Genomic DNA, 10193 nt, shown 5'->3' with positions numbered 1-10193 from the left:
TCTCACACACGATTAAGTAAATATCATTTGGTATGTATTGCCTCTCTTGACTTTTCTTGTACATGCTTTTATTATTTCTAGGCGGTGTGGGACACAAAAGGCAATGAGATATTCCTACACGATAATAATACTATCAACACATTTCTACAAATCTCAATAACAGGCATACATACATACTCCCTTCTTTTTATCTGTATCTGACTCCAAGCAAAAATTTAATATTCAGATGACCCTAAGCATCCAGGAAGAGTTTCTCCCACTTCTGTTTTGCTCACAGTGCCCCTCAGGTTACCCACAAAACAAGGCCAGCGAGTGGCTGTGGATCAGGTCCTCAGTGAAACTCGACAGGGTAATGCTGATGAATTGCATCAGCTGGAAGTCTGGCTTGCTGGTGTTTGGGAACTGTGGTGAGGGAGGTGACTAATGTGTTGCAGTGTTTCTTAAGCTTTGAGGCTGAACATCCTGAGGAAACTCTGATCTCAGAGCAAACCTTAAGGAAGTGCCTTGTGTATGTTGTGGGAGAGGAAGGCTAGGAGGATGGATGAGAAGGAAAGGATTTTTAGGGGATTTCTAATGCTCAAGACTTGCAAAATCAGATCTTGGGACAAGCTCACATTAATAAACGGAGCTTGTTTTGCTGAGTCTAGAGAAAAACTGACTTAGTGAGAAAGAAATGGAAAAGATCTTGTGTTAGAAGTTTTAAGATGTGCTAAAAATTTTTAAAAAGAAAAAGAAGAAAAAAAAGGTAGAAGTTCACATTTCCACATCTCTATTTTTCTGCTCTTTGTCTTGTGGCCTTTCCCAAAGAAGGTATTTAGTGTTTGCATCTTTGGATAGGAAACTGTTTCATTAAACAACTCTGTAGAGCTAAACCTTTCCGTGAGGATCCTGACCAGAGCCCTTGTCATAGCTGAGCTCTCTTACCCTATGGACAAACTGAACAGACCAGTGGGCTGTAGCATTCCTGGAACTCCTTCCTGATTCATTCAGCTGCTTCAGAGTGATCAGCAGGGTTACTCCTATCTGATAAGGACACCAGGAAGATAAAGCAATTGTATTTGATTATGCTGAGGCAGAGAAATATGCTCAGCCAGTGAAAGTGAATTAGGAAAACTCATTTTATAGGTGTTCCGGTTTGGCTAAATTTAGAAATATATCCTCTGAGGCCTCCATCATGCGGTTCTCTAAGAATACCATCCATTTTACCACCCCAGGAGTTTAAGTTTGGAAATATTAGGAAATTATGAAGGCCAGGAAAACAGTGATATAATGGGAAAGACATGGAGGGTGAGCTTCAGTGTAACATAACCTGGTCATAGCAGGCACTGCGAGTGGCTCAAAGTACAACTGTTTGTTCCCTGACATGTGTGAGCCAGACCTCCCCAACGCTGAAGGGAAGAGTGAAGGGAAATAAAGCCCTTTGCTTGCGCTGCCAATGTGCTCGTATTTGGAAACCTTAAACACGGGAGCCCTCCTGTGGCAGTTCTTCAGAAACGTGTTTTTCGTCAGGATAAAAGAGTCGCCTGGCAAGTGCTGAAGTACAGGTAGAGAGCAACACAGCTACAAAAGAAACCTGTATCCGTGCGTGGTGGGTGTGGCTGCGGATATACACAGCTGCTAAATGTTAGCGGGCAAGCCAACCACATGCTGCTTGTGTTGGGCAGACCACAAAGTTTTTCTTGACCAGTCCAATGACAACTCAGCAAATTAAGGCTAACCTTGAACATTGAAGCTGTTTGCACCTGTAAGAGCCTGACAGGCTGCCTGCAAACACAGAGCCTCTGCTCCTGCTCATCTGGAAGGTTTGAGGGTAAGGTATGTTCTCTGTGCAGCCAGAGTGACAAGGTGAGCCAACCTGCCAAGGAAGGCTGAATGCTACACAGGAAATTCCCTTCACGCAACAGTGTGGCCTGAAGAAGATGGGTGACTTACAGGATTTATTTCAGGCCTCTAGGAGATCCAGATGGCCTGACTGGGCTTGAAACCATCCCATACTGCTGGTCGTGAGCTTGTAGGTGAGGCTGAGTACCCAGGGCAAGATCCACCAGCGGTGATCATCTGTCCAGCATCTCCCTGACACGGGGTGTCCATGCAGCGAGGCTCATGTAGTCACACATGACAAAGGGTGGCAGGCATGGCCAAGCAAAAGTCTCTGTGAGGTTCAGGGATCATCACCCACCCACCCAGTTCACTCAGCACTCACCGGATTTACAGCTGGGGTAACTATCCATGAGGGATCCAACGGACACCTCTGGGAGTTTCATTCTCTGCTGACTTCACAGCGGCTGTTCTGTCACCGCCCCTGGTGTTCTGAGCTGCCTCTGGGGACTTACAGGCCACCCCCAGCAGATCACATCTGTCCACAGAAGGTGAGGAAAGAAAAGCCACAGTAAGGACTGCTTTCTCGGTATTTGTGAGTAGAGGGAGGGCAAGACTAACACTTTTGGGAGCATCACACACTTAAAACCACATCAGCTGGTCATGAATCCACTCTCAAAGAGTGGTGGCTTAATTCCTGCCTGGTATGAACTCACTGCTATAGTGGCTGTACCCTATTAACAGCAGTGCTCAAACTGAAACAGACATTTATTAATTATTGATTCTTCACTAAGAGGAAGACCTCACAAGCATTTCCCTGACATCAAAAAAGACAGGAAATTGGGATTATTTTGTTCAAAAATTCATAACTATTGAACCTTAATGGACAAACAAAAAGCCTTTTGAACAGAAGTAACACATGTTGCCACATACTGCAAATTGTATCCTGTGGCTAACCAGTACCCTCTCCTATGCAGGTTCCAGACCGTGTTCTGAACCTCACTTGGTGAAACTAGAGCTTAAACAAGCTTGAGTTTGCTTGTTCAAAGTAGCAGCATCCAAAGACTAAACCCAAGTGTAATTATTGTATAAGAGGTGGTGTCCAGGAATTTTAATGCAAAGTACCTGCTTTTATCTTATGCTCAGATGGTGTGCAGCACCAAAAGATAATTAAGTTGAACATTTTTTTCTAATCTTAGGGGCTATATTAAAGGCTACAAATTTTAATTCAGCCATAAAGAAACGTTTTTAGAATATATTCTGATCTCTTTGGGTTAATGTATTTGCATATTTGGTAAAAGTAACTGTGAAAGTCAGTGAAGTTAAGAAGGTAAGCCCATTGTTGGGGATAAACACATGCCCAGATATATCTGTACAGATACAGAAATAAAAATCTAATGCTGTTTCCTTTTAATTATATTTTCGTTTTATTTCTTTACATGTCTCTTTGCTGTTATGCTAACCTGCCTGGAAGAGAAGTAAGAACACATGGAAAAGGGTTAGGGATCACTGATGTTTCACTGTCAGAGGCTCAGTGAAACCTAACTAACACTTGAGTGTCCACTGCTGGGGACTGACTCTGACCCATAGTGAACTAATATGGTAAGTCTTGGTATTTTGAGACTGGCAAGAGCTGGCAAGTTAACAGTCACCTACTGTGCAAGCCCAGGACATTTTTTTCCCAAGCAAAGTTTCACAGGGCTTCCTATTCTGAATTCACACATGCTAATAATGCAATTGCACATCTTGTTTGTTGCTCCTGACTAATTATAAAATATATTTTTTCCTCTCCCAACAGAAGAGGAAGTATAAATATTTTTACAAACATAAATCTTGATCGTGGAGGTGGATATTTATAAAACAAAAGCTGATGCTGGTCTTGTGGAAGGACAATTTTCCATCACAAAAAAGCAGTAAACTAAAGTGGAAGATTAGGATGTGCTGTAACATTATGAAAGTAAATGAAATCCTTTGAGGAGACCAGTGATTCTGAAGGGGGTTGGCATAAGTCTGACCAGGAGTGGTCCTTATTCCCTGGTCCAGGCAAAATTTTTACTGGAAAGGATTTTTGCTGTTTTCAAAAGTCTCCTTAAACTTATCTTGGGGTTTAGGGGTTTTGTTTGGTTGATTTTGGTGGGTTTTTTTCAGTCAAGTTTTTTTGGTTTCAAAATGAAAACAAAATCAAATTTTAAAATGAAAATGCAAAGTGCAAGTCTTAAAAAAAGTCTAAGCCGGTTTTCCCTTTCACACAATATGTTGTAGGGATTGACATTTGACAAATGCTCTTTCTGATTTATACACCTCCTTCACTCTGTTCATAGATAATTGTAAAATGAAGCCTTGCCTTATAATTTTATCAGGGAATAATTACTTTATTACTCTACTGTAACCAGGCAACATCTTGTCAACTGCAGAATAAAACCAGAAAAAGTCATCTGGCTTCCAGGAGAAGAAGCTGTGTTGTTCATGCAAGTATCTTTAATAATATTTACTCAGAAATGTACATACTGGCAAAGAAAAATATAAAATGTTTTCATTTCTGGATGTTTGTCCCAGCATGAAAGTCCCTCTTTAATTACTTGCTACAGCTGCCAATAAATGGTGGGGAGGGCAGGGGAGCAGGCATACAGGGAAGAGCTATTTTAAGAAGTAAGGAAAAGACTTCAAGGCTCTTTTCCTATTGTTGTTCTGCTGTGATTTTGCTCCTTGAGAGATTCTAAGGTTGGATGGGCTCTTTGCCATTCTGTGTGAGTTGGGTTTGTGCAGCAAGGAGGAGTCTCAGCCCAGCTTTAGCCTTGTGCTTCCTTCTCTTTCCTTGCTCCTGGAGACTCCAGAAACCTCTCTAGTTCTTGCCAGGTCTTTCTCCTACAGCCTGTGCTAAATTACCAAGGCTGGGCAGATCCTGAAAAGCCCCTCAGTGCCACCAAAATTGCAGAATCCTGGGGCTCCTTGGATATTTCAGAGTTTCAGTAACGCTCTGTTCCCTTTAACGTGGCTTTGACAGGCCATCTATTGCTTCTTTTTGTACAACCTGTACTTTTAGAAGTAGTAAGGTATTTGTGGGTGTCTGGCAAAGGGATCTCAAAATCCCAGCCAGAATGTAAACAAAATACAGCTCTTCAATAAAATTCAATAAATATTGGCCAATATAAACCTGCAAAAAAGATCAGACTGTGCCATGCAACATTAAACCTTGTAAGCTGCTGAAATCCCTCACCTTGAGGCTTTTTTCAAAAGCACCAGAAAAAGTACAGTCTAATGTACACAAGTACACAGGAACTGTGTTAGGATGGTATGTAGAGGCCAGTTCATGTATTTACTCCATATTTTAGGGAGTAGCTTTTGAATCTCTCTGTGCATTCAGAAGATCCAGTCTGTAAACTCCAATTCTATTGTCAACAGTATTTTCTTTGGAAAATGAACTGCCTTGGCTGAATTTGGAACTGCTCCCAAATCCAACTTAGTGCTCACTTCCTGGTAAATGGCAGTAGAAAATTTAGACCAGCTAACATAAACATTAGCATCTGTGTCTGTAGAGAGGAGGTATGTATAATAATAGTGGGTGGCTGGACATCACTCAAATCTTTCTGTAGGCCACTTAAATACTATAATCCACTGTTCTTTATTTATACAGCTCTGAAAGATGGCTCATCTGAAAAATCCAGCTAGGCTATAGACCAGTGCTGCTCCAGTGGCACTTGCCTTACTCCAGACCAAAAGTGTATTTTTCCCCATGGAAGCCTTATAAATGTGTTCCATCCAAAATTCCTGTGGGAAGGCCTGCACTTTTGGCAACATTCTTTTTTTTTTTTTTAAGGAGCAGCTTGTGGTGCACAGGTGGGGTCCCCAGCTGGGGGGAAGGTGCAGAGATTCAGACAGAAGCAGGGATGACACCAAGAAAGCTTCAACAGCAACTACTGGATACTGAAAGGATTACCCATCAGATCTGCTAAGTTCTCTGGTGCTGAGGAATCTGGTGCTGAGGAATTTGCTGGCGTGAAATGTAGGCAAGAAAATCAGAATACTAAGAGAATGAAAAGAAAAAAGCAATTTCTTCTCTACTTCTATTTCTCTTTCTTTCTTTCTTCTTTTATTATTTTCTATTTCTAACCAAGCAGATATTTTGTCTGGTTTTTTTTTAAGGAAGGGTCCACACATGGTGGCCAATTGGCCCGTGGCACAAGGGACAGAGAGAGCTCTCGGTAAGACAGTCTCTGGTGCCAGAGACTTACCGGTCAAGGTTAGGGTGACCAGAAAGGCTTCTCCCAGGATGCTTGTTCTGTTATGTTAATCTACTCCCCCGGTTTAGCTCCCCCGGTTGGCTGTCAGCCTCTACCCCTTGTCACTCCCCCAGAGCTTCCCCATTGGTCCCCGTTCCCTAGTCCTGCCTTTTCCCTGCCCCTGGATAAAACCTCTGAGTTTGGCATTGTTCTCGGCTTTCCCTTTGTAACCTTTGACAGTGTAGAAGCAATAAATGCTCCTGTTGGAATACATGCAAAGACCCTTCCCATCTCTTTGTCACTGACTTTATACTGAAGCTAGCCGTGTGTTTGTACATGCGCACGTGTGAGCCCACAGAACCAGACAGAGACAGTAATAGATGGTACCTGAACGTGGATGGCCTCGGACCGTCCCCGAAAGCGTCTCCAACAGCTCCTTGCAGTTGGACTTGAGTCACATTTCAGTGCAGCCATTGCCCCAAAGAAATCTCTGAGTTTTATCAGGGGTTTCAGCGGGGAGAACCAACAACCTTCTCAGGAGAAGATCGGTCTGAGTCAGTGGACCAGCCTCGAGACTTTATTTGACCCTCTAAGGTAATATGGGTCACTTTTGTATCCTTTTCTGTTAATTTCCTTTTATCTCAAGTGTTGGGAAGAGAGGGAGATGGGGGCAGAGTTCTCTCATCTCCTGCAGGAAGTTTTTCTCCCAGTTCTAAGAGTCCTTGTTTGGAAGAATTTTTGTGATACCAGGGAAGTTTAAAACATTTTGTTCAGTGGTTATCTAAGCAGTGGTTAGTTGAGTATTTAAAACGCTTTGTGTAATAGTTGTTTATAAAAGCTGTTGGGAGTCTTGGGAAACAGTTGGCAAATGTTAACCCCAGTTTAAAAAACCCTTTGCCGCTTTCCTCTCCCTGCATCCCTGTTCCCTCTGCCTTGACTCAAGGGAGACCAGGAGATGGATTCTGCCTGACGGCCCAGGGCTGCTATCATCTATCTCCCTGCTGCCTCCCGATCTCCTTTGTTCCCCGCCCAGGGTGGTGCTGGCCAGCCCATCCTGGCTTCTACCCCAAACCCCTTCCCTGTACCCACTTTCCCAGTTTTTTCCACTTCAAATTTGCTCCAAGATCACGGTGGCAGCAGAGTCAGACCCACAATCGCGGCTGCTACTTCTATTTTTAATTCTCCTGCCTCCCCTCTGATAGGAATTAAATGGCCAATCAAAATTTATAAAGAAATGACATTTATTATGCGACTAAAATATCGGTTTCAAAAGCCATGATCGAGAAAAGCAGCACCGAGCCCGGGGTCGGAGCTGGGTGAACACGCATAGATCTGATCTCTATCGCACCAGACCTCCCAAGTTCACGCCTGCTGCTTTGGCTGGTCCCTTCTTATACAGTTTTTGGGTGAAGTCCGAATTAATTCTATTCTTCTCGTATTCATGAAGTTTTCTTGTCCCGGAGTTGGGCTGCACAAAGCCTTTCCTGAGTCTGATGAATCGTCCATCCTGGGTGATGAGTGGGTCATTTCTGCTGATGGGTGGGCCATCTTGGGTTCCTGGAGCAGTTATTTTTAGTTCCTGGAATGTCCGATTCCTTCTCAGATGAGATGTAGATACCAGAGGGTGGTGATCAAATTGTCATAGTGCAAATGTCCCGGTGATAAGATCCAACCCCACCTAGGTCGAATCCTCACTTATTGTGAGAGAACTTCTTTTGGTGTTGTGAAATTTTTCTCTCAGCCAAGCCGGTGGGGCGGGGGGGGGGTTGAAACTTTGTCTCTACATGGTCTGATTACATTCTAGTTTTATATATAATAGCACGAATTACATACTTTATTTATAGCATTTGCTTTGCAAGTTAGTAAAAGCTGTTGGAAGCCTTGGGAAACAGTTGGCAAATGTTAACCCCAGTTTAAAAAATCCTCTGCCGCTTTCCTCTCCCTGCATCCCTGTTCCCTCTGCCTTGACTCAAGGGAGACCAGGAGATGGATTCTGCCTGACGGCCCAGGGCTGCTGTCATCTATCTCCCTGCTGCCTCCCGATCTCCTTTGTTCCCCGCCCAGGGTGGTGCTGGCCAGCCCATCCCGGCTTCTACCCCAAACCCCTTCCCTGTACCCACTTTCCCAGTTTTTTCCACTTCAAATTTGCTCCAAGATCACGGTGGCAGCAGAGTCAGACCCGCAATCGCGGCTGCTACTTCTATTTTTAATTCTCCCGCCTCCCCTCCCCTCATCCAAGACGGCAGACGCCACGTGGCAGCCCTCGCGGCAGTGGGAGGCTTTTCGCAAACGCGCGGTCCCCGTCCCCCGCCTTCTCCTGTTCGCCCCTCCCACGCGTCGATAGGCGTTGCGTCGGGTCCCTCCCCCTCCGCCAGCGCTCCCCTCCCAGCCACAGACCCGGCTCTCCCTCCTGTGTCCCCGCCCGTGGGAACCAACCCACTCCCGGTTCCCACGGTACTGTGGCTGGAAGTGAGGGTGGCGGCAACCGGAAAGACTCCGGGACGCTCGGGGACAGCGGCACCTCTGCATCCGCTGCCCTGGTGTCCTTCTCTTTGCTGCCCAGCCATACTGAGCCTGCAGCTGTGCGCTGCAAGAGCTGCTGCAGGAACCTGCACCTGCTTCGTGGGGACGGGAGGGGGGGGGTGCGAAGCATTCACACCCGCCTGCTCCGAGCTCTGCACCAAACCAGCCACTCCCGCCAGGCTCAGCCTGCCCCTGAGTGTCAGCTCTGCGTCCCCGCTGAGCCAGCCTCGGGCCCCGGCAGCCCCAGCACAAGCCGCGAGCGAAGTGGCAATGATCCCCCGCACAGCCCATGGGGCCGCCCCGGCGCCACGACCCTGGCGGGTTCCAGCTGCAGCTAGAAGAGCCCCGAGCTGAAAAAGTGGCACTTAAAGACTCCCTGAGGTGCTTTAAACAGCCTCAGGACATTACAGACAGAGGGAAGCAAGTGCCCTTTGAGCACAGCCTGGAACCGCAGCGGCACGTGCTAGAGAAGCCTGACCCCGCTGCTCTTAAAGGCCCCAGCGACGCCACTTTTCTTCCCCGTCGCCACTGCCGCAAAGCCCGAGCCCGCCCGCCACCCACTGCCGGCTCGTGCCTGGCTGCCTCCCCCACCGCGGCGGGGGCACGCCCAGGCCACCCCTGCAGCCGGCCCGAGACCAAGCCCCGCACTGCCGCTTGCCGCGGCTTGCCCCAACCGCCCAGGTGACGCAGAAATTGAAGAAGGCATTTATTATTGTTCTTGGCCGGATAGACCTGGCCTCCCCCGCTATGGCAGCAGGCTGGAGCCAGCTCCTGTGGGGACGCTTTGCCCCGGCTTCCCCCGGCCGCTCCTTTACCGTCGCGGCGCTGCTAAGCCGCGCCCTTCCCCCCCGTCGCTGCTTTGTGAATGCCCCGAGGCTGCCAAGCCGCGGCCGCCGCTGCTCTGCGCCCCTGGCTGTGGGAGCCCCGTCCACATGGTGCCTTTCACCTCGGCCCCAGCCCTGCCTGCACACCCTGCCCCCATGCTGCACAAGAAGCAGAAGGAGAGGGGGAGACGCAGGAGCCAAGCTGTCCCTGATTGTTCCCAGAGAGCTGCAAGAACATCGCAGAAGAGGCAGTGGATCTAAGCAGCTCGCAGGTGCAGCTGGAGCATGCAGAACAGCAGCCAAAGAAACAAAACAGTGACTTCTCAGATTCTGATGCTGAGTGTGAAGATCAAAGGACTGGGGTGAAGAAGCCAAAGGCCACAGATGATACCTGGAAACTGCCAGAGAAAAACAAGCCCTGCACCAGCCCAGCAAACACTGTTCCTGGAGACACAAAGCTGACCAAGATGAACAGGGCGCAGTCAAAAGACCAGACAGCCGCTGCTTGGAAATGGAGACGACACAAAAGAGCACCAATGTCCACCATAGAAACAGACATATTGTCCCTTTACCAGAATTGGGAACAAGACTTTGACCGGATAAGTCAAGATACCCTTGGTGTCTCCCCAGATCTTACCCTTTCTGTTGCTTTCCCAACAGTTAATTTTCCCTACCACCACCCCTCTACTTTGCCTTTCCCACAACCACACTGCCCAGTACCCCTAACTGGGATGTTTTCTGTTAACTTGCACCCCTCTCTTTATTTACTACTTGTTATCCATCCCCTAGCCATGGGTTCCCATACCCC

The 10193-nt window shown here is 47.1% G+C and overlaps 1 long non-coding RNA gene across 1 annotated transcript; it reads left to right on the top strand.

The window, feature by feature from the left end:
- Window positions 1–3269: 3269 nt before the first annotated feature.
- LOC138104764 (uncharacterized) lies at window positions 3270–6249 on the top strand. Its single transcript, XR_011148271.1, has 3 exons — window positions 3270–3420; window positions 4212–4286; window positions 5636–6249. It is a non-coding gene; the product is annotated as an uncharacterized lncRNA (long non-coding RNA).
- Window positions 6250–10193: the final 3944 nt, after the last annotated feature.

This window comes from Aphelocoma coerulescens, chromosome 1A, assembly GCF_041296385.1.
Source record: "Aphelocoma coerulescens isolate FSJ_1873_10779 chromosome 1A, UR_Acoe_1.0, whole genome shotgun sequence".
NCBI classification, from domain to species: domain Eukaryota; kingdom Metazoa; phylum Chordata; class Aves; order Passeriformes; family Corvidae; genus Aphelocoma; species Aphelocoma coerulescens.
The sequence above is the reverse complement of the archived record's forward strand: the minus strand, read 5'-3'. Positions and strand labels throughout refer to the sequence as shown.